Source organism: Canis lupus, chromosome 13 (genome assembly GCF_011100685.1).
Source record: "Canis lupus familiaris isolate Mischka breed German Shepherd chromosome 13, alternate assembly UU_Cfam_GSD_1.0, whole genome shotgun sequence".
NCBI classification, from domain to species: domain Eukaryota; kingdom Metazoa; phylum Chordata; class Mammalia; order Carnivora; family Canidae; genus Canis; species Canis lupus.
The window spans coordinates 27,510,559-27,538,115 of record NC_049234.1 but is presented as its reverse complement, the minus strand read 5'-3'; the positions used below and the strand labels follow the sequence as shown (position 1 = coordinate 27,538,115).

The following is a 27,557-nucleotide window of genomic DNA, read 5'->3' as shown; positions in this document are numbered from 1 at the left end:
GAGAATTTATCTTGAGTGGCAGAGCCTGAATATTGGTCAGAAGATGGAGAAAAAATGGTGTGTGTGCAGCTAGGGTGGGGGAGCTCTGGGCAGCAGCCTAGGGGTATCAGGAAGAGAAAGAACCCAGGAGCCCAGAGTTCCTGTCCCGGCCCTGCCCCCAGCGTCATGGGGCCTTGTGTGAGTCATACCATCGCTAGGAGCTGGTTTCCTTTTCAGTGAAATGAGGGTAAGAACCACAATAATAGCATTTATTGCGGGCTTCCTTAGTGCCAGCACCAGTCCCGGGACACCAGGACCGGAGAGGTACAAGGACTTCAGAGAGAGGTACAGGGCTTCTGCCCTGGGGGACTCTGGGACTCAAGGGGAAGGAGGACACTGCCCACCACACCCCCATTAATGCTGCATCTGAGACAGATTTGGTACTGGGGAACCAGAAGGTGGTTCCATCCAAGTTGGGGGGAGGGGGTGGGGGTGGCTTATGCCCCAGCTCTGGCTTCAAGGCCCTATGGCCTTCTCACTGCTGTCCCTGCAACGGAGGGAATTAACCCTTTAGAAGGGGACTTCTTCCCAAAGCCACAGATAGGGCTTCTCTCTGCTGGTGATCCTTCTCCTCTTGGCCGCTCCTAAGAATCCCCTTCCTTCCTTCCGAAGCATTCAGATGAAAAATACCAAGTCCCCAGCTGTGCAGCAGTCACCTGAGAGCTTTTTGCAAACACCAATTCCCAGTCCTGGGGAACACTGTTTTTGAAAAGCTCCCAAGGTGATGCTGATTTGCAGCTTGCCCCTCTGGGGACCCTCCGCCCCTTCCTGCCCTGGAGAGGCTCCAGAGAGGATCCACCAGAGGATCCTAGGGCTGTAGCAAGTGGATCCCCGTGGGAGGGAGCAGGAACAGATGTGCAGGGGACTCCGTGCTGGGAAGGACGAGCTCTAGGGTGATCCCCTGCACCTGCTCTGCTCCATGTCGCCCTTCTCTGTCCCTGCTCGGCCTGGCAGTGCCTGCTTCCTCTGTGCTGCTTCCTCCCTGTTCTGTGACCAGGCTGGATTCCTGCACCTGGCATCGCCCATGCCCCAGTGACTGGCACACTATCTTCCAGTCGCTCCGTGCCCCCTGCCCCGTGGTACCTCCTGATGGAGGTACAGCGCTACGACAGGCCTCGGACAGAAAGCAAATCATGGCGAGCCCTGTGGGACAGCTGTGGCAGTTTAGAATCTGATTTTAAACCTGACAGGTATTTTGAAGACCTGCTTGAAATGATTCCTCTTCGTTCACTTTTGGGGATCAGAATCAAATTCTTCATAGTATTTTTTACATAAACTTGATTTAGCTGCTTCTAAAGAAAGCCTGTTTCTTGAAGTTTAATGGGCCAGCCACTTCCTCGGTTCCTCACTTACACTGGCCAGAGTGCAGGTGCTCATAGCCACCTGTGGCTGGTGCCACCTTACTGGACATTGCAGGTGCAGAGCACCTGCGTCATTGCAGACAGTTCTGTTGGACAGTAATGAGCACCACTGACCACATGGCACAGAGAGGGCTCGGGGCCCGGCTGTACAGCTGGGCATGGCTAGAGGGAGGAAATTGTGAGCAGGTTCTCTGACCCTGTTGGTATCCACTGCTAGAGTGACCAGCCGACCTGCTTTGCTTGGAACAGAGAGGTTTCCCGGGACTCGGGACTTTCCTTGTAAAAGCTGGGAAATTTCCTGGTAAACTGGGATGGGTTGGGGTGTTCATGACACCATTTCCACGTAGGTGTCACTGCTGTGTCCGGGTCCAGGACGCAGAGTTTGGCAGAGAGTCACGAAAAGCTCAGAAGGGAGCTAGCGGAATAGGTGATGGCATCATTCAGGTATAGTGAGAGGAGTGCTCTGGAAAAGGGGAGCCTTGGGGTAAGGTATACCCAGCAGGGGTCCCTATCTGAATTGAAGGCTCTATCAATGGGTATACCTCAACAGAGAGAGAGAGAGAGAGAGAGAGAGAGAGAGAACACACACCTGGGAGGCAGTTAACCAGATGAAAGAGTCTGGAAATGGGAGGAAGCTAAGTGACCATCCCTGTGCAGTGAGCAGTGGGAAAACTCACGCGTGACTCTGCTCTGATCCTACTGCCTTCCCTCCAGCTTTCACGTTGTCTCACCTATAGAATCGGGGTTGCACCAGATACACAGAAATCATACTCTGCGCCTCTGCCAATGTCACTTTTTCAAGTAGATAGTGATATGTCTTTAAAGGCGACATATCCTTACACAGTGAATATGTTTGATAATCTGCTATTTGGGGCACATGACCTTTATCTTGCCCTTCCATTGGTGATTCGGCTCCTCTTTTCTCTGCTTTGATAATGATTGGGCCAGAGCTAGCCTGAAGGGTTCAGGTTTAACTGAGATGCTATTAAGTCTGGCACGCAGTGGTCATTTGGTATAGAACAGTTCTTTTCCTTCCTTCTGCTTTTCCTGCTCCTCTTCCTTCCTGCCTTCACGCTCTGTTTCTTAAATTAATGCCATACCGGGTGCACTTCTTGAGAAAGAACGACGACCACTTAATGATACAATGTACAGGGATAATTAAGGTTATTAAAGAGATGATTGGTTAAGACTCCAAAATATTTGTTTTGAACATTTACCAACGTTCTGAGCACCCTATGTAGTCTCTCTCCCCTTCCCCTAAAATATTGGAGATTTCTCAAGGTTAGAGATTTGTCCAAATTCATCACTTGGACAGAGAATTGTAAGTACTACAGTTTTGTTAAGAACACTTTTAAGTATGAGTGATGGATCATGGCAGTATGGAGAAATGTTAAGACATGGATGCATCTTTTCATAAAAAAGGATTTCATTTATTTGAGAGAGAGAGAGTGAGCATGCATAAGCAGGGGGAGGGGCAGAGGGAGGAGGAGAGGCAGGCTCCCTGCTGAGCAGAGAGCCTGCCCTCTTGGGGCTCATGGGGCTCAATTCCAGGTCCCTGGGATCACACCCGAGACCTGAGCCGAAGGCAGATGCTTAGCGACTTAGCCACCCAGGCATCCCGACATGGATGCATCTTAAGCTGGGAGAAATGATGAGGGAAAGTGTAGAAGCCATGTTTGGATTCCATCCTGTTTGCAGAATATGATCCTGAAAATGGTCTGTAGCTCTAGGAGAGAAGGGATGCAAAGGGAAATGGTAGTTAATAGGTCGTGTTGCTGAGCATGATCTTTGACAGAGAACTGCCCACGGTGATAGTGATATCTCCCCAGATCCCAGGCCGGGGGCTGGGAGGAAGGTGGCATCTCAGGGTCCTTCCACAAAGAAGACCTCAGGGGGCAGTATGTGAAAGAAGCTCTAGGAGCCTGTATTCCTCCAGGGGGGCAGTATATGAAATGAAGCTGGGCTACTTTTTTGGGTGGAAAAATCCAAGTCAGATAATTTTTTTTTAAAGATTTTTATTTATTTACTTATTCATGAGAGACACACAGAACGAGAGGCAGAGGGAGAAGCAGGCTCCCTGCGGGGAGCCCAGTGTGGGACTCGATCCCGGGACTCCAGGATCGCGCCCTGGGTGGAAGGCAGACGCTCAACCGCTGAGCCACCCAGGCATCCCGAGAATTTTTTTTTTTTAAAGTAGGCTCCACGCCCAGCGTGGAGTCCAACACAGGGCTTGGATTCATGACCCTTGAGCCAAGATCAAGAGTCAGATGCTTAACTGACTGAGCCACCCAGGCGTCCCCCCTCCCCAAGCCAGAGAAATTTTGTAAACTTGTGGACCCTAGAATCCATTATGCTATCTCAAAAGAATCCTAAAATAATGTGTGGGTTTCCCATCAGGGTGGTGAATGTGCATTGGAAGTCAGGAGTATTTTGTATGTTCTGTGGTATTAGGATTGTAGAAAGTTGATGTATATTGAAATATGTAGAACCTTATCTTTAATATTTGAAGTTCATTTTGGGGGATAAGGCATATGTCTGGTTTTGCAAGTAAGAGCAATACTGCTGAAGATAGTGGTGCTGTTGTCATGTAAGATTTCCATAGCTAATTAGTGCTAGTTATGATGAGGAAATTAAACACCTGAGAATGTGTTTCAAGGGACGTTTCTCCCCAGTACGTTAGCTGCCTTTCTGGACTGCATCGTTGGCAAGTAATAATAATAATACAGATTGACAGAGCCATGGAGAACCTGGTTAATAGGAAGGGATATATTCTGAATGGATCGAGGAACAGTTTAGAAACTCCAGCATGGCGGAGGGCTCCTCCAAATGCATTCATGTCCAGCTTGCATCTTTGACGCTTCACAGTTCTGGAATGGTCCTGCAGGAGGTGGCATCCACTGTCATGTGAGTCCAGGAGCATGTTCTCTAGGGATCCCCTGCAGCCCTGTGACAGTGGGAATCCCAGATATTGCAGTTTTTCCAACAACAAAAACAAATCAGCCAAGACAAGCTGGAATCACTTGCACAAGGCCTTTCCCACAACCCACTCACTAGTAATTCAGTGCTGGGCCGACTCCGGTGACTTACAGAAGTTTTAATGTTCAGGTGATAGGAATGCCTGGTTCTCTCAAGTGTTATATACACTTAATAGTATAGAAACTAAAGTGAATAGGGGTACCTGGGTGGCTCAGTGGCTGAGCATCTGCCTTTAGCTCAGGGCATGATCCTGGGGTCCTGGGATTGAGTCCCGCATCAGGTTCCCCGCCGGGAGTCTGCTTCTCCCTCTGCCTATGTCTCTCATGAATAAATAAATACATTCTTTTTTAAAAAAAGAAACTAAAGTGAATACTTCTACTACACAAGATGCCCATCACCCTCAAGGTGCTTATGATTTCAATGAAAGAGCCAAACGTTGGGTGGTCATAGAGGGGGTGTAGGACGAGGCATCAAGTTCAGGTGGTACACTTGAGGGAATGATTGACGTGAACTGCAGTACTTCTCTTGACACTGGTGTCCCCAACCGTTACCTCCTTGTTTCTGATTCTCATTCAGGCCAGGTGTCCGGGGCTGCCTCTGTGACCCCGTCCTTGTGTCTCATGGTCACCCCGTGGCTTCCACTGTTAGAGCCCTTGTCAGGCAGTGTTGCAGGAGCCAAGCGTGCTCGCTCCCCTGAATGTGAGGTCTTCCAGGATCTCTGTCACCCTCTTCATCTCTCTTGCCCCTCTGAAGCTTGCTGGCCTGTGACAGTCAGGGCTGTATTCTTATCCTGAGAAGCCAAGCCATCAGAGCCAAAGGCCCTTGTATGATCACTTTCGACCTTGTCTTAGGGCTGCTATAACAAAATGCCACAGACCGAGTTGCTTATAAATAACTGGTTTATTCCTCACTGCATGGAGGCCGGAAGCCCGAGATCAGGGTACTGCCATAATCAGGTGAGGGCCCTCCTCTGGGTCCTGGGCTTCTCCCTGTATCCTCACACAGTAGGAGGGGTGAGGGGGCGGGGTCTCTGGGGCCTCTCTTATAAGGCCACGAGCCCCATCCCCCTTTATGACCTAAGCACTTCCCAAGAGCCCTGCCTCCTTTTTTTTTTTTTTTTTTTAATATTTTGCTTATTTGGGATCCCTGGGTGGCGCAGCGGTTTGGCGCCTGCCTTTGGCCCAGGGTGCGATCCTGGAGACCCGGGATCGAATCCCATGTCGGGCTCCCGGTGCATGGAGCCTGCTTCTCCCTCTGCCTGTGTCTCTGCCTCTCTCTCTCTCTCTGTGTGTGACTGTCATAAATAAATAAAAAAATATTTTAAAAAAATTTTGCTTATTTATTTGAGACACAGAGAGCACAAGCAGGGGGAGCAGCAGATGGAGAGGGAGAAGAGGGAGAAGCAGGCTCCCCGCTGAGCAGGAAGCAGGATGCTGGGGACTCGATCCCAGTACCACAGGATCATGATCTGAGATGAAGGCAGATGTTTAACCTACTGAGCCACCCAGACGCCCTAAGGCCCCACCTCCTGATACTGTCACATAGGATATTAGGATTCCAGTGTGTGAATTGAGGGGGGGATACCCAACATATAAAGAAATGCACATCATGATTCTTTTTGGATATGTGTTTTCAGTCCAGCTGGTTGAAAACTTGACATAGCAGACGTTTGGAGGTGGGGGGCAGAGGGAGGCAGCATGCGGTGAGGAGCTCAGGTGTAGGCGACAGGAGGGGATGCTGACCAGTGTGAATCCTGGACGGGGCACAGCAAATCCTCCAGCATAGCTGCCGAGGTCTCCTGTGCTCTGCACAACGAGCACAAGATGAGGACTGGCATCCCAGAGCCCAGGCAAGCTGGAGCTTTGGAAGTTTTCCTAATAAGCACTCCTTGTTTGGATTGAGCAATTTCATTTCTTTTTAAAAACAGATTTGGGGGTTCTCAGGACTGAGGGGTAATGTGACTTTGTGAATCCTCTTCCTCACTCAGGAGCCAGTGTCAGGCAAGTTGGATTGAGAGACCATTTATAACTAATTGCAGTGTTAGCATTTCCAAGTAACTATGGAAACTGCTGAGCCCTCACGTAGCTTTTTCTGGGCGGATAAGCCAGCTAGCTACCTGTGCAATGATCACATTTATTTATTTATTTATTTATTTATTTATTTATTTATTTATTCACAAAATCACAGAAAGCATTGATTTGCTCAAAAGTTTTCATAAGTTTTTGTAAAATATCATCCAAATATTCTTTCACATTATTGTTAAGTCCCCTGAATACCATAAAAGGCATTTCGGCTTGCTTTAGAATTATCATGAATTCTGAATAATAATAATTATGCTAAATAGCTAACATTCGTCGAGCATTTGGTTTATATTAGCCACTGTTTCGAGGGAAAGTTTTATTAAATAAGTGATTAAGGGTTGTTAGAAATATTACAGAGCTCTTGTAATTGAACAGGATTATGGGTATGAGTTTATGATTTTATTACCAGGGATAGAATGAATCATGGCTAAGAAAAAACAGCAAGTGATAAACAAGCCAATCAAGTTATAAGGTGAATTCACTGAGGAGAAAGAGTAATTATTTCAGTTATTTTTTGGTGCTTAATTAACATTTATTAAGCATCCTCTGGGTCACAGGCACTGTTAGGTACTTTTACATCTGCTATTTTATTTAATTACGAGGAGTTCTTCACTTCCAGATAAGATTTCCCATGGGCTTCTTTTGACTAATGAATTTTTCTAGCTGGTCCTGCTCATACATTAAGTCACCTGGGGAGCCAGAAAACTGCGGTGGTGCCAGAGTGTCATCCTTAGAGACTGTTTGATTGTACAGGGTTGGGACCCAGCAGCAGGATTAAAAAAAAAAAGAAAAAGGTTCCTCCCTCTGCCACGAACTCCGGTTAAATCGGCCGGAGTGATGAGAACCTCTGTGTCAGACTATTGGAGATTTTTTTTTTTTCCACTGGCAGAGAAATATTGACTCCAGCTCTTCAGCAATCATTGCAAACTTTGAGAGTCGTGTGCTACGCCAAGTGAAATAGGTGAAACACCTGTTTTCCTTTGTGTCTTCCCTGTGAACTGGGATGTGGGAGGTATCAGGGTAATTGCTGAAGGAAGCAGGCCAGAAGATGTTGCCCTGAATGTCTCAGACCCAGAATGTCCAAGTGCCTTAATCTGTCCCTGGGTTGTGCTTTGTGGTGTTTATCATGCCAGTGACTTGTTTTTTGTTGTTGTTGTTTCTAAGATGTTATTTATTTGAAAGAGAGAGAGAAAGAGCAAGAGAAAGCACGAGCAGCGGGGAGAGGGAGGAGCAGGGAGTCCAATGTGGGGCTTGATCCTAGGACCCTGAGATGATGATCTGAGCCAAAGGCAGATGCTTAACCAACCGAGGTATCCAGGCGCCCCTGTTTTTTGTTTTTTGTTTTGTTTTGTTTTGAAGGAAAAAAAAAGGACTATTTAGGGAACTTCTACACTAGAGGTAATTCCTTTTAATGAAATACATACATATGTATGTACAGTACGAGTACAGATCTGTGAATAAAAAGTTTCAGAGGACACAGAGAATTATGAGGAATATTTCTGGTGGAAAGGATTATGGGTCGGAATGACTTCTTTAAACATTGTCTTTGATGTCATAGTGAAGTTGTTTAACATCAAAACATTAAAAAAAATCGGAAGGAATTAAGTGGTTTGGGGAGCTCAGCTTTTCTTTAAAAATTGTTATAGCCTGAGATCACATAATAGAGAGTTAACCTAAAAAAATGATCCATAATCAAAAACATATCCAGTCCCTAAAAAAAAAAAAAAAAAAATTCATGGTCATCTTCATGGAGAGATTTGCTTCAATGGGAATTTTCAGTTCTGCGAGAAACCAACCCCCAGGAGTCCTGTGGTGTAATTGGTGGAGAGAAACAACAAAAGCTTCCATTAGTTCTGTCAATGTGAAGCATTTTGCTTGAAAACAAGTTTTCTGGTGGAGCCTTCCACTTAAGAATGTTGTGTCCTTTTAAAAACATTATGGTGCATTTGCTAAGAGAACTGGGGCAAGTCAATCACTTTTTGGGGCCTGGGGTTCTTCTCTGGTGTAACGAGGAGATCGTCACTGTCCAGGAGAAGCTTCACTGAGCCGCAGAGTTGTCTGTAGAGCAATGGGGGAGAAGCATCGAGGTGGCCACTCTGGGCCTGTGGGTCTCCTGCCCTGGCCTCAGAGCTGCTGGGGGTGGTGGTGGTTGGTGGGGGCATCTGGATGTGTGTTTATTTGCAGAGAGGATCTTTTCAAGGACCTATTATGCATCAGGTGCTAGGAACAACAGGATGACCAAACTCAGTGTTAGCCCTCAGAGAGCTTAACATGTCCTGGAGGAGGCAGGTAGGCACACAGGTAATTCCAGCATTTCTTCAGCGAGGCCAGGGGCTGGGTGGGAAGAGGGGGTCAGTGGGAACACACACTGCCCCTGTGAACTCTGGGTGGTTCTTTTTATAAACAAATGACAAAGAGAAGACAGCTCCCTCTTTGAGTCACTCTGCCCAGCCACTCCTGAGGAGAAAAGAAAGAGGAAGGAGGTGGGCCCACGTGGGATGGTTGGGACTTCCCTGGTGCCCTGGCTTGGATCCAGGGGTTTCTGCATGCTGATATAAGGGCTGTCAGGGCAGGATAAGGACCTGGGCTCTCAGAAGACCACAGAACCAGCCCTTAGGGCTGGAGGGACCTCAGGAGGTCACCTGGTCCAGGCAAGTTACCCTGGCGAGCCCCACACCTGTCTTCCTACTGCTTGTGCTTGACCATGTGAACCAGCAGATTAGCTGGGGGCCTTTGCATGTGCTGTCCATCCTGCTTGGATCCCCTCCTGCCTGGACTGGGGCAAATTCTAGCTTGTCTTTTCATTTTCAGCTTAGATATCACCTCCTCAGGGAAGCCTTTCTTATACCCATTGCTGGCCATCCCCTGCTGAGCTAAGTAAATGCCTGTTTCTGTGATTGCCCAACACTGTGCTCACCACCGTTGTCCGCTGTTCCAGATTCCGTTGTAATTGCTTGTGTGCCTGTAATTGGCCCACTAATCCATGGAAGGTCTTGGCTGGCTGGGATGGCTTAATTCCTGAAATTACCTCCATGGCCAAAATGCTTGGCACATCATGGGTGCTCAGTATATAGTTCTTGAAAGAAGCCGTCTTCTCACTTTCCAGCAGAGGCTACAGGAGCTCAGAGAGGTTCAGTACCTTTCCCAAAGTAACACGGCTTTGAGAGCCTGAGAAGGGGCTGGAGCCCATGGTGTGACTCTAAAGAGGAGACACGATGAAATCTGGCTTCTAGAGCACAGTCCAGGTTCTCTGCCTCCACCATGGAAGTGAAAACAAGTCACTCTTACCACTTTCCTTCTAGGTGAGCTGCATGCGGTCTCATGGGTTTGTCTCCAGGTGATACAATGGCTAGCTTATGCTTTGTGTTCTTAAAACAAAAAAAGGGTCTTGTGAGAGTTAGAGCCCTTTTCTGATTGCTAGGTCCTTTTTTCCCAAGAGAACAACTTGGTTCCATTCTCTATTTTGTAAATCTGGTAATGAATGAATGAATGAATGAATGAATGAATGAATGAAAAAAAAATCCTTCATGTAATGGGAAGACCTAGAGAGAGGAGTCTGGAGAACTGTAGTCATGATGTGTGTGTGTACATGTTTGTGTGGGTGTGGTGTGCACACACTCCCCTGCAGGGCATGGGGCGTGTTGCACACGTTCAAGGGCAGAGTAACTGTTTCCATGGTTCTTAAATTAGCTCCCCTCTTTTTTTTGGCACCAAGCAGTCCCATAATCATGGTTTAAAAGGGAATTTTAGGGGCACCTGGGTGGCTCAGTGGTTGGGTATCTGCCTTCAGCTCAGGTCGTGGTCCTGGTATCGAGTCCTGCATCAAATTCCCCACAGGGAGCCTGCTTCTCCCTCTGCCTATGTCTCTGCCTCTCTCTTTGTGTCTCTCATGAATAAATAAATAAAATCTTAAAAAAAAAAAAAAAAACACAAACCTGTGCCCAGAAGCAAAGGAGAGATGACAGGAGTGTCACAGGCGGTTGACGTGATCAGCCCACAGTGTTCTCCTACCACAATCAGGCTCGGCCCCCAAACCTGTTGTGAATAAAGTGGGGGCCAGTGGAGTGGCTTTCAGTGCCCAATGAAGAGCACAGAGAAAACACTAAGGTAGCTAAAGATTTAATGAAAGTACAGGCCAGAAAAAGGCATTCTGTTTCTCTCCTGTGCAATAATAAGGATGCCTAGATGCTGCAGACCTTGCTCCCATCCTCACACCAATGCTGGTGACTGCTCCATGGGATGTCGTTTAACTAGGGTCTTATGAAAATTCCCTTTGATTCATAAGTTTTTGCTGCTGCAAGAGATGTCCAGGGTGACAAGACGGTGTGCTATACATGTTTATTTTCCTTTCTCAGCCAAGAAGAAACCTAAAACAGGAAGTGATTCAGGGATAGAATGATTCAGACCAGATCAGACTCAAGATGGACTGAGCATTTTGCTGGCACCAGGATAGGCTGTTGTAACTCAGAGTTCCAGCGTCCCTTCTCTTAGAATTCTGAATTTGAAAGGACATTGCAGCCCCACCCTCAGTCCCCAAGACCACAAAGTCCAGCCACATTGTCCTTCAGTCATAGGATTTAGATTTAGGTCTCTGCTCTTTACTCTGCTGTGCAACCATCAGCAAGTTACTGAACTTCTCTGAATCTCCTTTTTTTTTTTTTAATCTCCCATTTCTTTATTTGAAATACATAAAACTACTTTGAACATTAAGTGAGAAAAATGGTTGTGGAACATGCTCTGTAAACTTTAATGGTCCAAAGACATGGAATTTGGAGTAGTTATGTCCGGACTGATTCTCTGGTTTGAGAAGACTAAGAGTGGCTAGCATTTCCTGGGCGCTTACTGTGTGCTCAGGTCTGTCGTTATTTGCTTAACCCTTTGCTGTACCTCTGTTTTACAGGAGAAGAAACTGAGGCCTGGAGTTTGACTTAATCGTTCAAAGTTACCGAGTTGGTAAGTCACAGTGGATTTGACCATGGCTGTCGGCTTCAGAGCCTGTGTTCTTCACCACTTCACTGTGAAGAAGAAACTGAAGTGGATGGTAATATCAGGCCAGGACATGGATTTCAGTTCAGTAGAAATAAGAACCTTCTGCTCCTGTTGAAATTAGAATCCATGTGCTTTCTTTCATTTACTCCATGAATATTTAGAGAACCTACCAGATTATCAGGTCAAACTATTAATTTAAATGAGAACTTTGGAGGGAAGGAGACACTCAGCCTCCTGTGATCAGTAGCAGTAATAATAGTTGATAGTTATTGAGTACTATGGAGGGGGAGACCCTGTGCCAAGAGCTTTGTCTGAATTACCTTGTTTAAATTGCAAGAGAAAGGGATCCCTGAGTGGCGTAGCGGTTTGGCGCCTGCCTTTGGCCCAGGGCGTGATCCTGGAGACCCGGGATCGAATCCCACGTCGGGCTCCCGGTGCATGGAGCCTGCCTCTCTCTCTGCCTGTGTCTCTGCCTCTCTCTCTCTCTCTCTCTGTGAGACTATCATAAATAAAAAATTAAAAAAAAAATCTAAATTGCAAGAGAAAGATGAGGTTCAGAGAAGAGAGAACCAAGTTCACTCCAAATGCGAGGAGTTGTCTCCAGCCGTTTGGGCTATCACACAATACCACAGACTGAGGGGGCGTTAAACAACAGAAACTTCATTCTCACGGTTCTGGAGGCTGACAAGTCCAAGATTGAGGTGCCAGCAGATTGGGTGTCTGGTGAGGCCCGCTTCCTGGTCTCACAGATGGCCATTTTTTCCCTATAACCTCACGGCAGAAAGGGTGAGGGAGCTCTCTGTGGCATCTTTCATCAGGGATGCAAATCCCATTCTTGAGTCCATCCTCAGGACCTAATCACTCCTGAAAGCCCCACCTCCTCACACCATCCCATTGGAGGTTAGGTTTCAACATAGGAATTTGGCAGGGACACTCACAGTGGATGGCAGAGGTACAGCCAGTGTTCACATCCAAGCAGCCTGGCTGGAGAGCCAGTGCTCTTAAATGCTGGGAGGCCCTTATGGAAAACCAACCTGGTGAGGCTCTCCATGCCCTCTACCCCCTCCAGGCACTTTGTTTTTCTGCTTCTTCTGTTTCCTTGTCATCCTTATCTCCTAACTGGCCTGTCTTTCACCTGCTAGCCTCTGGAGAACTTTAGCCGTGGAATGGAGATCAGATGGTAGGACGCTGTACATCAATCTCTCATGCACGCGTGTAACTTTTATGTTAATGGAGTTTTAACTTACATACTGTAAAATGCACAATTCTTTTTTTTAAAGATTTTATGTTTAAGTAATCTCTGTGCCCAACAAACTTACAAATCCAAGATGAAGCGTCACATGCTCTACTAACTGAGCCAGCCACGTGCCCCTTGATGAATTCTTAATATGCCACCTCACCTTGTCCCCACCTACACAGGGCATTCAGTATTCCCATCTCTCCAGGACATTTTGTTAATCCCCTACACAGTTAGTCCTGCCCCAGGGCTAACCACTATTCTGACCTACAGAAGTCCCACATCCATCATATAGATTCCTGCTTCAGGCTTATCCAGATCCAAATATACTTACTCAACAAAAACAAAGCACAGATAAAAATAACACTTTAAATAGCGTGGGTGATCCTGTCATTCCACCCAACAGGCGTCTCTCTTGGAGTGAGTGTGAATGAGAGACAGATCTGCTGTTCCTTCTGTCACTCTTTGTTCCTATGGCTTTTTAGAGTCTGAGCATCTTGTGCCATCAAGTGTGTTTCTTACATTTATAGATTTTAATTATCCTACAACACAGCTTGGAAATGCAAGCCAGCTATTTCTTCTAGTGCTCAACCTAAGAAACCAAATCCAGTGCTGAAGGGACACTGCCTTTGTTGGAGGTGGTTTTTCGGTCTCTGCTGTGAGATCTTATGGGATTTTTCAAGGAGAATTTTGACTCCTTTCAGTTTTCATATCTGTGCTGACTTTGGAAGTTAACCCTTGAGTAAACTGCTCAACTGTTGTAATGTGGATGGAACTCAAGCATGGGTAGGTTGTTACATTAGACTTGGAGACGTCCAACACTCTGCTAACGTGGCGGACTATGCCGATCTGTATCTTTCCTGATATGAACACAGAGTGGGCTGAAACAGAAGATTTGCGCCGAGGGGAGCTCATCAGAAAAGGGATTCCACTAGTGTCAGAAATGAAGACAGAAAATTATGCCAAGTGGTTACATGGTCTGAAGCTATGGCCATAGGGTCTGGGTGTTCCAATTTTAATGCTACAGTGGGGCCCAAATAAGACTTGGGCTCAAGGTGGAATTGAACATTGGGAATGTTAAACATCACACTTCTTTATGCAGAGAGGCTAGGAAACTTTCACTGTCTGGTGAAATAAAGAGGAAGCTTGCCTTGAGTAAAAAAAGTCACCAGCAAGAAATTAAAAACCATATGTAGTTGTGGAATCTACATTTTTATTGTGTGTAAGATTACGAGACCCCTCCAGCTGAGAAATGCACATAAAAGCTGGCCGAGTGCCATGGAAATTCCTAGCACAAACACAGAATCACCCCATAAGGATATTCAACAACCCAGACCTAGCAGGCCTCCCACATAAAGAACTACTTCTCAGGATAAGTTCACAATAAAACAATACGAGCTGTCTAGGAAATGGACTGCTTTAAGGTGGAAGTAATAGAACCATCTAAAAGAGGCTATAAAATAGCATATTTAAGATAATTAATGGCTAAAGATGATATTAAAAAAAGACGTAAAGAAAGATGAAAAAGAATAGGTTGATTTGTAAGGTGACCAAATTCAAATGAAAAATAGTCGTCGAAATTCAAATCCCACAAAAGGGTTAACTGACACATTAGATGCAGCCAAAGAAATAATTAGTGAACTGGAAGACTGGGAATAGTTGACATTTGTTACATCCTTAGTATGTGCCAGATGCTAGTCTGTATGCATACATGAACTCGTTTAATCCTCAGAACGAAGTTATGTGGAAGACATGATCAATATCACATGTATTTTATGGATGGGGAAGCTAGGGCATGGTAGTTTATGCCACTTGCCTGAGGTCACACAGCTGGTAAGGATGGACTGGGATTTGACCCCAGGCTGCCTAGTGTAGTCTGGAGTCTGTGTATGTAATTATTATGATGTAGATTATCCTCAAAAATAACCACTAAATAATAAAGATATGGGAACACACAGAATAGCAATGAGGTGTAGAAAGAGAATGAGAAGAAATTGCTTATGTTGAAACAGTGAGGAGAGGCAGTATTCAAAGACATAATAAAGGGGAAAAAAAGATGTCACAATGATTTGAAGTCCCTTCAGATCTTCTCCAGTCCTTAGGTTCCAAGAATTTGTGACCAAGTCACCAGAATTTGTGGCTCTAAGGAAGGTGGAAATATTCAAAGAAGGATGGCAGAGGCTCAGTTTCCACTGTCGTATGCATTGATGTGCTGATATGTTTGAAAAAGTTTCTCTGGGGGAAAAAAGAAGCCTTGCTTTGTAGCATTTGCTGATTTCTATAGTATAAATACTTCCTATGACCAGTTTCAAGCTACCAACCTCATGTCCCTGAACCCAGAATTGGGAAGAGATGCGCCCACTCAGCTCTCTTGAGCTGGCCTGAGCCGGCTTCAGCACACCAGTGGCTCTGATGCTCATTCTCCTCTTAAACTGTGATTTCTGGGTTGTGCACCCTGGGGTGAAACTTCTAGGAAGTAGTAATGTCATGTGTGATGTCACAGGGGCAGGGAGAAACAATGGGACAAGAGTGGAGCTCTGGCCACCTTTCTTCTCTTGTATTTAAAAAAGCAAAACATTTTGTGAATGTGGGTGGGGAAATTAGCATACATATCCCACTATGGGGGACAGTGAAAATGAGTATAGCATCTTTGTGGTTTTTTTTTTTTTTTTTTTTAAGATTTATTTATTTTAGAAAGAGCGTGCAAGCAGGGGAAGGGACAGAGGGAGAGGGAGAGAATCCCCAAACAGACTCTCGCTGAGTGTGGAGCCCCCATGCTGGGCTCAATCCCATAACTCTGAGGTCATGACCAGAGCTAAAATCAAGAGTCAGACATTTGACCTACCGAGCCACCCAGGCACCTGAGTACAGCATCTTTGAAGAGCAGTTTGGTACTATCTGCCATTTCTAAATGCATGGCCCTGAATTCAACTTCAAAAATTTGCTCTTATAAATCTTATCTTTCTTATAGTCACACATGGTGTATGTGAAGATATATATATAAAATGTATATTCATTTCAGCATTGTTTGTAAGACAAGACCCTGGAAGCAGCTGAAATGTATGTTGGTAGGGGATTGATTGACTCAATTGTGGTATATTCTTACAGTGGAATTCTGGGCCACTGTTTAAAATAGTAGCTCATGGGACGCCTGGATGCCTCAGCAGTTAGGCCTTTGGCTCGGGTCATGATCCCAGGGTCCCACATTGGGCTCCTGCATGGAACCTGCTTCTCCCTCTGCCTGTGTCTCTGCCTCTCTCTCTCTCTCTCTCTGTCTCTGTGTCTCTCATGAATAAATAAATAAAATATTTTTAAAAAAATAAAAATAAAAAATAAAATAGAAGCTCATGTATACTAAGAAGGGGTAATCTCCAGGATACATTCTTTTTTTTTTTTTTTCAGGATACATTCTTAAGTTAAAAAACAAAAGACAATATGCAGAAAAGTGTATGTGGTGTGTTCCCATGTGTGGGGAAGAAGCACAAGATAAAAGTGTGTCTCTCTACACTCACCTGACACACATCATGTGCTTGATTATACGTAGATTATTGCTGGCAGACACCAAGAAAGAAAGTGGTTGTGGGGAACACTGTTTACCCCTTGGTGGAAAAGCTTAAGGGATTGGGGTCTAGAGTGGCTGGAAGATGTCTTGTTGTAGATCTTTCATATTTTTTTTGAATTTTAAAGCATAAGCATATAGTGTCTTTTCCATTAAAAACAAACTAGTTAACAAAAACGTCACTTCGGGAGCTTTTGACATGAAAGCCCCTCTCATTTTTAGAGATTGGCAGACCCCTATGTGGTTGCTGATCTTGGGTTTAATGAGCGTATGCTGAGTGCCAGGCACACCCCTGAAGTTTCCAGCTCAGTCCTCTCGCGCCTGTACACTGTGGGTCTCTCTGTTGGAAGGCTCTGCCCAGACCCTAGCAGCTGCCCAGTGAATGTGTGATCCACGGAGGTCTCATTTGCAGGAGAGGGGAGGAGAAGTCTTGGTGCAAAGTCATGTGGCATGCAGCAGAGGAGGTGAGAGTCACAGTAGCCTTTCAAGTGTTTGAGAGCAGAGGTGACCCAGCTGCTTCTCAGAAATCAGGTTATCTGGAAGGGCTCTCAAGCCTTTCTCCGTCTTAACACTAGACCCTGGCACTTCTCTTGAGACCACAAGGAAGTGTTCTTTCAGTATTAATTTTTCCATCTTTAGGACTCTTTGCTCTGGAAAGTTGGAGTTGTGTTTATGGACCAAATGAATCGCTGATGTGTTTAAGTGACAGCAAAGGCTGGGAGAATTTGTCCTGCGGTGTCCTTTTCTGAGTCATTATTAATCTTCCCAACTCTTGTGCACGCATCATTAGAGGGCTAAAGGACTCTAGCTTTGCTCATTTAAAAAGGCCCCCTTCGGGGCTTTTCTTAGCGAAATAGATGTTCCCAGAGGTGCTTTTACTCTTGTTTCCTGCAGCCAGCCACATTTCTAACCCATCACCAAGCATTTTATGGAACCAGATGCTTGCTCTCTTCTCTCTTATCATTTGGTAACAAATGCAGTAAACAGGTTATTCATCTCCAGAGGGCTATTGTTACGATGTTGTGATTTGATCAACAGTAATCCAAATGGCCAAGAGGACTGGAGCAAAAAGTTTATAGCATGGAAATCACAAAAACTGACCTGAGTATTATTTAAGGGTGTGACATTGTAGCAGATTAAATTCTTGCCAGCAAGGGCTATTTGACAGCGGCACTTTGCTGTCTCTCAGGAGGCTGTGTTGTGGGCTCAGAGAGTGCCCTTAAGTACTTTAAGTATCACTGCCACTGGTGTGATGTGTCGTGTAGTGGTTTTAGTTTACTGGGAGTGGATGTGTATCAGCAGTGTCCTCCGGACTCCCCAAGTGGTAATTCTATCTCCCCTGCCTGACTGCAGATGCAGAGGAGGTTTCAGTGCTGTTTCTTGTGGGAGGCTTTTCCGGGCTCCCCCCTCATCTAGGCTCCTCTTGTTCCATGGAATATTTAATTAAAGCAGGTATCTTCCTGGTTTTAAACAACTGCAGTTGTTTGTAGCTGAATTCAGACTGAATGCCAGGCAAGGTGGCCAGGATCATCTCACTTCCTCAGCATGAGCCAGCGTGCAGCATATGTCACAGCCCTTCAGAGTTCAGGAGCCGGGATTCTTCTGACCTCCAAACTTGAACTGGCTTCTGCAGAAAGGGGATGCATGCCATTGGAAAGTCCAGGGATGGAAATTCAGGCGTGGCTTCAACCGTGTGGCAAAGGCTTTACACAGTTTTCTCCATCCCTCAGCATCACCTACCATTTCTTTTTGGGTTATGGTGGCAAGATGGGCATCAGCGCTTTGAGCAGAAGGAGAAGGCCACTTATCCAACAGTTTAGGGGAAAGTCCCAGAACTGAGCCTCCATGTTTCTGATTGGTCTTATCTTCCCGGACCAATCCCTGTCCTGGGCAAACGCGATGCTCCGATTGGCCATCCCGGATCCAGCCTTGAAGAAGCTGGGGTCTGCACCTGCCCGAGCACCAGGAGAGGGGAGGTGGATGTTCCCCCAGGAAAATCTGGGAACCGTTTGTGCCTGAGGGTGGGAGTGGGTAAGCGAAAGCAAGGATGTGCAATAGGGTAGGTTTTTAACCAGTGTTTACTCAATGAATGAATTAACGGGTGAATGAGCAAACAGGAGCGTGCTGCTGCTTCTGTGAGCTGGTTATACAATACCCGGAGTGAGGCTTTAACAGATGGGAGCCTTTGCAGAGAGGAAGGTTAAAAGAGAGCCTTGAAATCAAGTCCTGTGAGGCTGACATTAAATTAGCTGAAATATTTAACGAGATAGGAGACGTGGGAAAGCCGTTTCCAAATGTCTCAAGGGCATTCCTAGAAATAGAACCTTTGCTGGGTCCCCATTCTATGTCTTAGGTGCTGGGCTAGACACTTGTATTGGCATCACCCCGCTTTTGTCTTCATTTTATTTTTATTGGGCAGTCCACGTATGCTTATTAAAGAAAATCTAAAAATGCACGCAAAAGGGAAAAATAAGTGCCCTCCCATAATCTTACCCTTGAAGGCTAATTGTTATTAATATCTTGCTATATACACTGTCAGCCTTTTCTCCCTGTTTTGCAGCTGCGTTAAAAAAAAAATTATTTAATCTTGATATTGGTGCTTGTCAGAGAAAGAACCTGTGGCTCATACCAAGGCCCGAGAATCCTTGGGCCAGAATGCAGTCCCCATGTGCCAGCCTCAGAAGTCCTCTCTCATTTCTGGGCTTCGGTTTGCCTGCTACATAACCAGCAGTGTGTGCGCTAACAGGATTTTACTATGGTTCTATTCTGAGAATCCTGATTTCATCACTCCTTGTTCATCCACTCACTCCTTCATTCATGTACTCAGGAAATATTTCACTGGGTGCTGGAGGTGTACCGGTGAATGAGGCAAGGTGAATGTCCTGCCCTCCTGGAGCTAAGTGTCTAGCTGAGCTCCACCTCACCTGCAGATGGTTAGATCAGCAGCCCCTGGGGGATGTGCTGGGACTGCCAATTGCTCTAGTCCCCAGCCTCTTAGGAAGCAACCAGCAAAGCAAAGAGAAAGCACCATTGCCAGAGGCCTAGTTAATATATGCTCTCTGCCCAAGATACCTCTCCTAAAGGGAATGGGTGTATGTTGAGAGATGGGATGCTCAGGATATGCATTACCTGTCCTTACCCTCCCAGGCCTGGCCCTCTGGGTAATCTGGGGTTTGGCCTATATTATGTACATACGATGACCCTGTTTTCTTAACCCCAGACTAGAACTCACGGTATGAAGCAGGGTTAGCCAAACAGAAGGAAGAAAATAATTTATTTCTTGAATGCAGCCGTAGGTATTTTTGCATGGCTCTCCTTGCTTGGGAAGGTAGGTATCCTCTTTTTGCAGGGGAGGATGCTGAGGCTCAAGTGGATCTGTGATTTGAGCTCAGGCCTATCTGATGGCTCCCAGTCCTGTGAGCTCTCCCTTCATGTTCCTCTGATCCAGATACATCTGAGGAGTAGGACTTTAAAAGTCTCTGAAATTCTGGGTTATTTGGTAGTTTCATTCCATTCACCTATTTAAAAAAGTATTTATTGAGGGCCTATGTCCAGAAACTGTTAAACCTGGGATACCAGCTGACCAAGACCAATGAGGCCTCCTACTCCCAGGGAGTCTGAGTTAAGTCATTGGCAGGGTGATGATATTTCTGCATGCTCCCTTGCTTGATGATTTATTGAGCCATGCACGAGGATGTATCAATCAGGATGCTTTGAGTTGTAAGGGACAACTGGATCATTGAAAGGAGTGATTCACATAACCAAAAAGCAAAGAGGTGGGATAGGTTTCAGGCACATTCTGATCAGGGCTCCGGCTTCATTTCTCTGTGACCCTCTGGGCTCTGCACTTGAGTCTGTTGGCTTTGTTCTCAGGTTGACTCTCTTCATAGTAGTGAGAGGACTGCTAGCAGGGCTTCTGCATTGTTCAACACCAGCAGACATCAGGAAGGATAGGTGTGTTCCAGGAAGCACAGAGGAGAGCTGTCCAATGTGGTGACCTGGCTGCTGGTTCCTCTCAGACCACATGCTTGTCGGATCACATCCAGGGGAGGAAGAGCTACCATCGTTCCCCAGGGCCATTGAACAAAATTCCTGGGCTTCCCTCTGATGGGATCATCTCAGGACACCTCCTTCTCACTCCATCATGGAGGTAGAGGAAATGGGATGACACATTGGTTTAGACCAGTCAGGACTCCTCATCCCTGGAACTGTCAAGGATCCGGCTTGCTGGGAAGAATAGAATAGATGTTGAAGAGGCAACTACAGTCTGTAAGGGGGCAGTGTGTAGGATGTGGGCATAGGAAGATGAGTGAGGTCCCTTCTCTTAAAAAAAAAGTCTTTCTCTCAAAAAGCTCACATTCTAGTGAGCTTCCTGAGACTTTGGCAGTGATCAGAGGAAGGGCATTTACAACATTTGAACCCTAGACACTTTCCATGTTTCCTTAGTCAGTTCTTATAATGTCCTTGTCAAGTAGGTATTTCCATTTCACAGATGAGAAAACAAGTTCAGAGAGGTTAAGTCACTTGCCAGCAGCCGCACGCCGAAGAGATCAAGGTGTTTTGAAATTGTGCATCCTGTATTCCTTCCTCTCCTTTTTGTCATGGTTGTAGAGAAAATACATCATTAACAGAGACCCTACAAAGGTTCATCTAATGACTCCTACAATAAGCAGGGCCTTGGGAGTAGTTACTGCTTTTCATTTCAGGCTTTTATTAGCGGAATTCTGTGTGCTTTTTTTTTTCTTTAACCAACTCTAGATGGGAGGAAAACTCTTCTCTCAGGTCCAGATAAGCAACCTATAATTGAATGAGCTTCTGAGAAAGGCAGAACCATTGTCAACTCACAATGCATCAGAAGAGATGGGTGCATTCAGATAATTTTACAAAAATGATTTCTCTCTCCTTTTCACTTTGCTGCCTGAGGCTTCCATTTGGTTTTAAAGTAATAGAGTAACTATTATGTAATCCGATACAATGCTGCTTTCCCCTGGGCTCAGGTTAACTCATGTGTTCAAAATACAGGATATATTTTTGGGGGAGGAGTTTATGTAAAGCCAGTGTGATTCCTAAATTAAACTGCCAAAACAAGGGTGTACGAGCCCGATTTTCTGGTTCTCTCCAGACTCTTGCAGAGATATAACATCCAACAGAGCAGACGATGGTGTGCTGGTGGTGAAATGTCCGTGTTCTCACTGCCTCCTGCACCTACAGTGCATGTCTTGGGCTTTGCTGCCTGTTGAAAGAGCACTGGTTGGTTTGTAGATAGCCTGACCTCACTTCCACTCAGCTGGACATAGTTTTGTCATGGGAGAAATTAATAAAAATGGAGAAATCAAAACGGTGGTTGGTGACACGCTGACACCTAAGACTTTCAAGTTAGATGCTGTACTTTTGGAGTTCTTGTGTCTGTTTTCCTTTTTTAATTTTTTTTTTCAGGTTATTACTGATAATAATGAATTTACCTATATAAATTTCTACTAAGTTGTCTGCCATGTTTTGGGTCCTGGGGATAGAGAGCCGACCAAAGCATAGTCTCCTTTTTTTTTTTTTTTTTTTTTAATTCCTCCCTTTTAAAAAAGATTTTATTTATTTATTTATTTATTTATTTATTTATTTATTTATTTATTTATGAGAGAGACAGAGAAACAAAGAGACAGAGAGGCAGAGACACAGGCAGAGGGAGAAGCAGGCTCTATGCAGGGATCCTGATGTGGGACTCGATCCCAGGACTCCAGGATCATGCCCTGGGCCGAAGGCAGATGCTCAACCCCTGAGCCACCCAGGCATCCCATAGTTTCCATTATTATAGTCTTCATTGGGCCTCCTCTGGAAAGCTCTCCTCCCAGTCTATCCATGCCAGTATATATATGTTTTTGGTTCTGCTTTACTCTGGGCCTGGCTAACTTGTTAAACTGGACTTTGGCAAAAGAGTGAAATAAAAAAGAGGAAACAGAAAAGACCTGATGGTAGATGCATAGGCTCGGGTGTCCAGAGGGATTGCTGGGCTCATCTTGTTGACTCTAGACAGTGACTACCATGGTTGTCATTAGGACTAGTATGTAGGATTTTTTGTTACTACAGTGTAACCTAACTCATCCTGACTGATGTGATCACCACTATCAGAGAGGTGGCAGGATTCATGGAACCTGGCCAGCTTGTGCATGCACCTCTTTGAATGCATGCACATGCAAATATATAGAAGTATAGATATGAATCTGTTACCTGTATGACAAGTGGTTCTCAAACTTCACTGTGCCTTAGAATCGCCTGGGGATCTTTTAAAATTCCAAAGCCCAGGACATAGTCTAGATGAATTAATTCACCAATTCTGAGGGTAGGACACAAGCACTAATAGATTTGAAGCTCTCTGGGTGATTCTAGTTTGCAGACAAGTTCAAGAATCACTGGTCTATGAGAATTATAATAACATTGCTGGGTTTGTTTGTTTTGTTTTAAAGATTTTATTTATTTAGGAGAGACACACACACAGAGAGAGGCAGAGACAGAGGTAGAGGGAGAAGCAGGCTCCATGCAGGGATCCCAATGCGGAACTTGATCCTGGGTCTTCTGGACCATGCCCCGGGCCGAAGGCGGGCTTTAAACCACTGAGCCACCCAGGGATCCTCGACATTGCTGTTTTTATTTGAAGAGGAATAGGGATAGTGATAATGCCAGTGGTACTAGCCATCGTTATGATTTCCTGACTGCTGCCTATCTGCCAGGCAGTATCCTGGGTGTATAACAAACACTGTCACATCTAATCCATACTGCAGTCCTGCCAGACAGCTTTGTAGGTGGCTGGATAGGGAAAAAGGTGGGGGGAGGGTCATATCTTTTAAACTGATGTCAGCTACAGAGCTGCTTAATCCAGATGGTCAGGTATAGTCCAGAAAGATGAAGTTGTTGGGTTGATCTTGTCGACCCCAGAATAACCACCGTGGGCCTCATTGGGGCTGAGACTCAAGGGTTGTTTGTTACCACAGCATAACCTGGCCCATCCTGATGGATGCAACCATCCTTTTAATAACCACAGTGGATTCAGGAATCGATATGCAAAAGCACATTTTGCAAAGTTATAAATTGAGAGAGAGTTTATTTTGGCTTGTGGCTTGGAAAGAGAAATGAGTGTAGTAAACCAAGCTGTTTATCTTGGGTTGGTTGATTCATCCATCAAAATCACTCAGTGTTTCAAGGAATCAGGTTAAATAAAAATTAAATAAATTAATAAAACATTACCTTGTGTTTTTGTAGTGCTTTTCTCAATGGGATACGTGGTGCTATACAAATGTCATATCGTTGCTAGTCTTCTTGACATCCTAGAAAGACTGTTGGGCATCAGCAAGGCCATGTGTTGGTATAGGTAATAACAGAAACTAAGTGGTAGTGAAATGCTTACCCAGCATCCAAAGGGACATTTGGCTAAAGTCTTGGTGGGTAGGTATGAGTTTGGCCAGGAGGTATGATAGTGCTGGGAAGGGTGTTCATAGCACAGGCAAAGGCACAACAGCAGGAAGTGGTATTTATAGGAACTCTATAATCAGTTTAGTATTAGTACCAAGAAAGACATCAAACCCACTTTTATGGGTGATTGAAAAGTCCCATAAAACTTGTTTTTTTTTTTTTAATCATTTGGTACACATCTAACATTTTCCCCCCACTTTGGAAGAAATTTGTGTGTAAAGAAGGGCCAAATAAGCATAATGCTTTAATTGACTTGATTTAACCTGAAAGATCACACCAGATACAGCACTCGATGTTGTATACTGCTTAATAGTAGAGATTTTTTTTTTTTTTTATAGGACTCTGTTGATGCCTCAACCTTTGGATCCAACTGTTGCAAATGAACTCAAGAGTTATCTGAGTCTCACTCAGTGTCCAGGCCTTGGGGATTGTGTTCCTGGGAGACCCTTCTTTTTTTAAGCCCCTCTTAGGCCTTTTTCTCTTCAGTGTAAAATGTTGGATTGAAGGTGAATTCCAAGGTCCCTGCCATGCCTAAAATTAGGTGATTCATCAGGTACCCGTTAATGCACGTGTCCCATTAAATAAAAATGCTAAGTAAATACTATAATGGATAGTGTAGACATTTTCTCTAAGGCTGTGGGTTTAGATAGACCAGAGCAAGGTAGCATTCTCCCCTCCACCTTGGTCTGTACATTAAAATAGAATGAAGGATGCTTTCTCATTAAATCTGTGTTCTGGGCAGCCTGGGTGGCTCAGCAGTTTAGTGCCACCTTCAGCCCAGGGCCTGATCCTGGAGACCCAGGATCGAGTCCCATGTCAGGCTCCCTGCGTGGAACCTACTTCTCCCTCTGTGTCTGTGTCTGTGTGTGTGTGTGTCTCATGAATAAATTTTTTAAAAATCTTAAAAAAAAAAAAAAAAAAAAAAAAAACCTATGTTCTGAGATGCCTGGGTGGCTCAGCAGTTGAGCATCTGCCTTGCGCTCAGGGCGTGATCCTGGGGTCCAGGGATCAAGTTCTGCATCGGGCTCCCTGCGGGGAGCCTGCTTCTCCCTCTGCCTAGGTCTCTGACTTTCACTATGTGTCTCTCATGAATAAATAAATAAAATATTTTTAAAAAACCAAAAACTTTTGTTCTAACATGAAATTGGCACCAGAATTTCAGAGTTAGCTGCTAAACCAGCTAAGGTGCTTCTTAACTTGAACCATATTGATTCTTTCTCAGAAAAGTGGTGGTGTTTTTTTGTTTGCTTTTTGGTTTTTTAAATCTTATGCAATGTTTTTTCTTCTGCAGCCTCAAAACTCAAAACTTTTTCACACTGTAAGCTCGTGTTTGACATCCACATCGTTCTGTCTAAAGGCCTGTATTTCAGATAGTTGGTTACACAATTAATCATTTTGGCTACTTTGGTGAGGTGGGTTTATGTCTCGCCTCCTCACATAGCTCATCTCATTCCTTGGTTTTAGGGCAGTGTCCATGTTGGGAGTTTGAAGTAGGGTTATGGCCCTAGGACTGGGTTAACTCAGGCTGGACCAATGCCATCTCTTTGACCAGCTGCACCTGTTTGAGTGCATTACCTTGTGCCAGGCACTATGCCCAACTCGTGCTAGCACTGGGGGTATAGTGGTGACAAAACAGCATGGGCTCTGCCCCTGTGGGGCTGCTGATGTTTAAGGAAGTACACAAATCACTGTGCAATTACAATTATGTATGTGCTATAAACAAGAAGCACAGGGTCCTGAGCACTCTCACAGCAGGGCATCCAACCTAGTTCACTCAGAGTTCAAATGCATGGACATGATGAAGAGCCCAGGAAAGCGGTTGGGGAAGCTGGAGGCATTAAGAGCCCTGTATGATCAAATGCAAGATGGGAACAGGTGAAGAGTTCAAGATTAAGCCTGCGAACAGGGTTAGGGTCCCTGTGAGTTGATAAAGTTCAGGGCACCAGGCCTTCCTTGGCAAATTCTTGCCCCTTCCCCTGTAATTCCCCAAAGCCAAAGGAATTATTCTTTCCCTTAAAATCTCCAGGCCATATGTCTGTATCATTTCTTTGGCAGTTGTGTGTTGATTTGTATGGTAATAAGGCAGTGTGTCTTTTACCTGTCCCCCAAAGGGAAGGCTGTTCCCTATACTTGGTGTGTCTCCTTCCCAGTGTGGATGGAATCGTCAATCAGGTGGCTAATAAAAAGGCCTATAGCTCACCGGTTAACCTTAGTATGTGAAACTCGTCCTTCTTGCATCCACAGCAGCAGATGAAAAGAAGGCTCAGGACCTGTGGGAACAGTAACAGCTAACAGCCCCATGTGCCCTTTGTGCTTAAATTCACCAAAGCTTCCATCGATTAAGGCAATGAATGGGGGAAGCCTATTAACTTGGGAATAGTTTAAGAGATACTAGCTTGTAATTAAAAGTCCAAGATAAATCGGCTTTTCTTCCCTGCATCTAATTACCTAGTTTTCTTTCTGCCCCTGTGATTCTGTTTCCATTAAGAGAGCCTTCTATTTGCTTCTGCACCTCCTGCCCTTTCTTGTGCTCTCCTTCAGAATCACTCCCTGCCCCCATGGTCACTTCTGTTTCTCTTTTATCTTTCTTCTGGCTACATGCTTCCCCTTTTGAAGGCCAGCTTTTTAAACAAAATGGCTCAAAACATTGAAGGAAAATTTAAAGAAATATTGTATCTCTTCTTTTAACCTCTGTGAGTCTCTCTGCCATTTCCCCACGGGGATACATATTGTCTATTAGTGGCATTCTATTATAGATACAGTTTTGTAATTTGCTTTTCTAGAATAGTCAGAAATTTTCGACCAGCAAATGTTAATTGAGCTCCTACTATGTGCTGGACATCGTTCTAGTGGCTGAAGTGGATAGATCAGTGAACAAACCAGACATAAAATCCTGCTCTCATGGAAGCTTCCACCTGGTTCATGGAAGAGAGACAACACACATAATATAAATTCTTTTAAGAGGTGACCACTGTTACAGAAAGAAACAGGAGGGTTAAAGAAGATCAGGAGTATTTATAAAATATTTTCCCATGTTACTACCATCTTCCTGTGTACTTAGGGGTTGTATATTATCCTTGATGTTGATGGATTATATTTTATTTAGAGCATTTAGAGCCTTAGGACTATAAACTTTAAATTTGGAGAGGACTTATGAATCATTGCAAGCAAATCCTTCGGTTTTGAGGTGAGGAAAACAGGTCCAGAGAAAAGAAATGACTTGCTCAGAATTATACAACCCCTAAGTGGCAGAGCAGGGGCTTTTACATTTTAATTAAATTGATTTTCGTTAATTCTAAAGACAGTTCTTTCAGAACCCTGCTATGCTGTTTCCCTGCTGTGGGAAATTGAATTTGTTTCTGGTTTTTATTATAAATAATGCTACGATAGGCAGCTTTATACCAATACCATCTTAATGAAAGCAAGTTAATAATAACAGTAATAATAATAAATAATAGAAAAGGCTAATATTTATTGAGCACTTACATTTGCCAGGCACTGTGCAAAGTGCTTTACAGGAAATAACTTAAATCTGACAGCGAGTACCATTACTTTCCTGTTTTTTACAGATGAGGAAAATGAAGGGATTCAGATTCAGGGCTGAGTACTTAGTCACTATGATGTACAGCCTTCCATGTTCGGATACAAAAGCTGCCAATTTCAAAAAGCAAGATAATCACTAATGCACATCTATTTAAACATTTAGGAGTTTTCCAAGAATGTTGACATATTGGGTTTAACTGTATGTAATTGCTGTTTTTAATAGAGTAAAACGTGATTGACCGTTGGCAGTTTATGTTCCATCCATTATTTCGTTTAATCCTCACAATAACAGTGAATTAGGTGGTATTGTG

The 27,557-nt window shown here is 44.7% G+C and overlaps 1 protein-coding gene across 6 annotated transcripts in view; it reads left to right on the top strand.

The window, feature by feature from the left end:
• CYRIB (CYFIP related Rac1 interactor B) overlaps positions 1-27,557 on the top strand; it is a 147,707-nt gene that overhangs the window by 32,832 nt on the left and 87,318 nt on the right. For 3 of the 6 annotated variants that reach the window (XM_038555524.1, XM_038555519.1, XM_038555520.1), the window contains exon 2: positions 11,358-11,410. The gene's annotated coding sequence lies outside the window, so the exon portion shown is untranslated. Of the gene's footprint in view, positions 1-247; positions 325-11,357; positions 11,411-27,557 lie in introns of those variants that run through there. The other 3 variants (XM_038555523.1, XM_038555522.1, XM_038555518.1) reach the window with 3 other exon arrangements.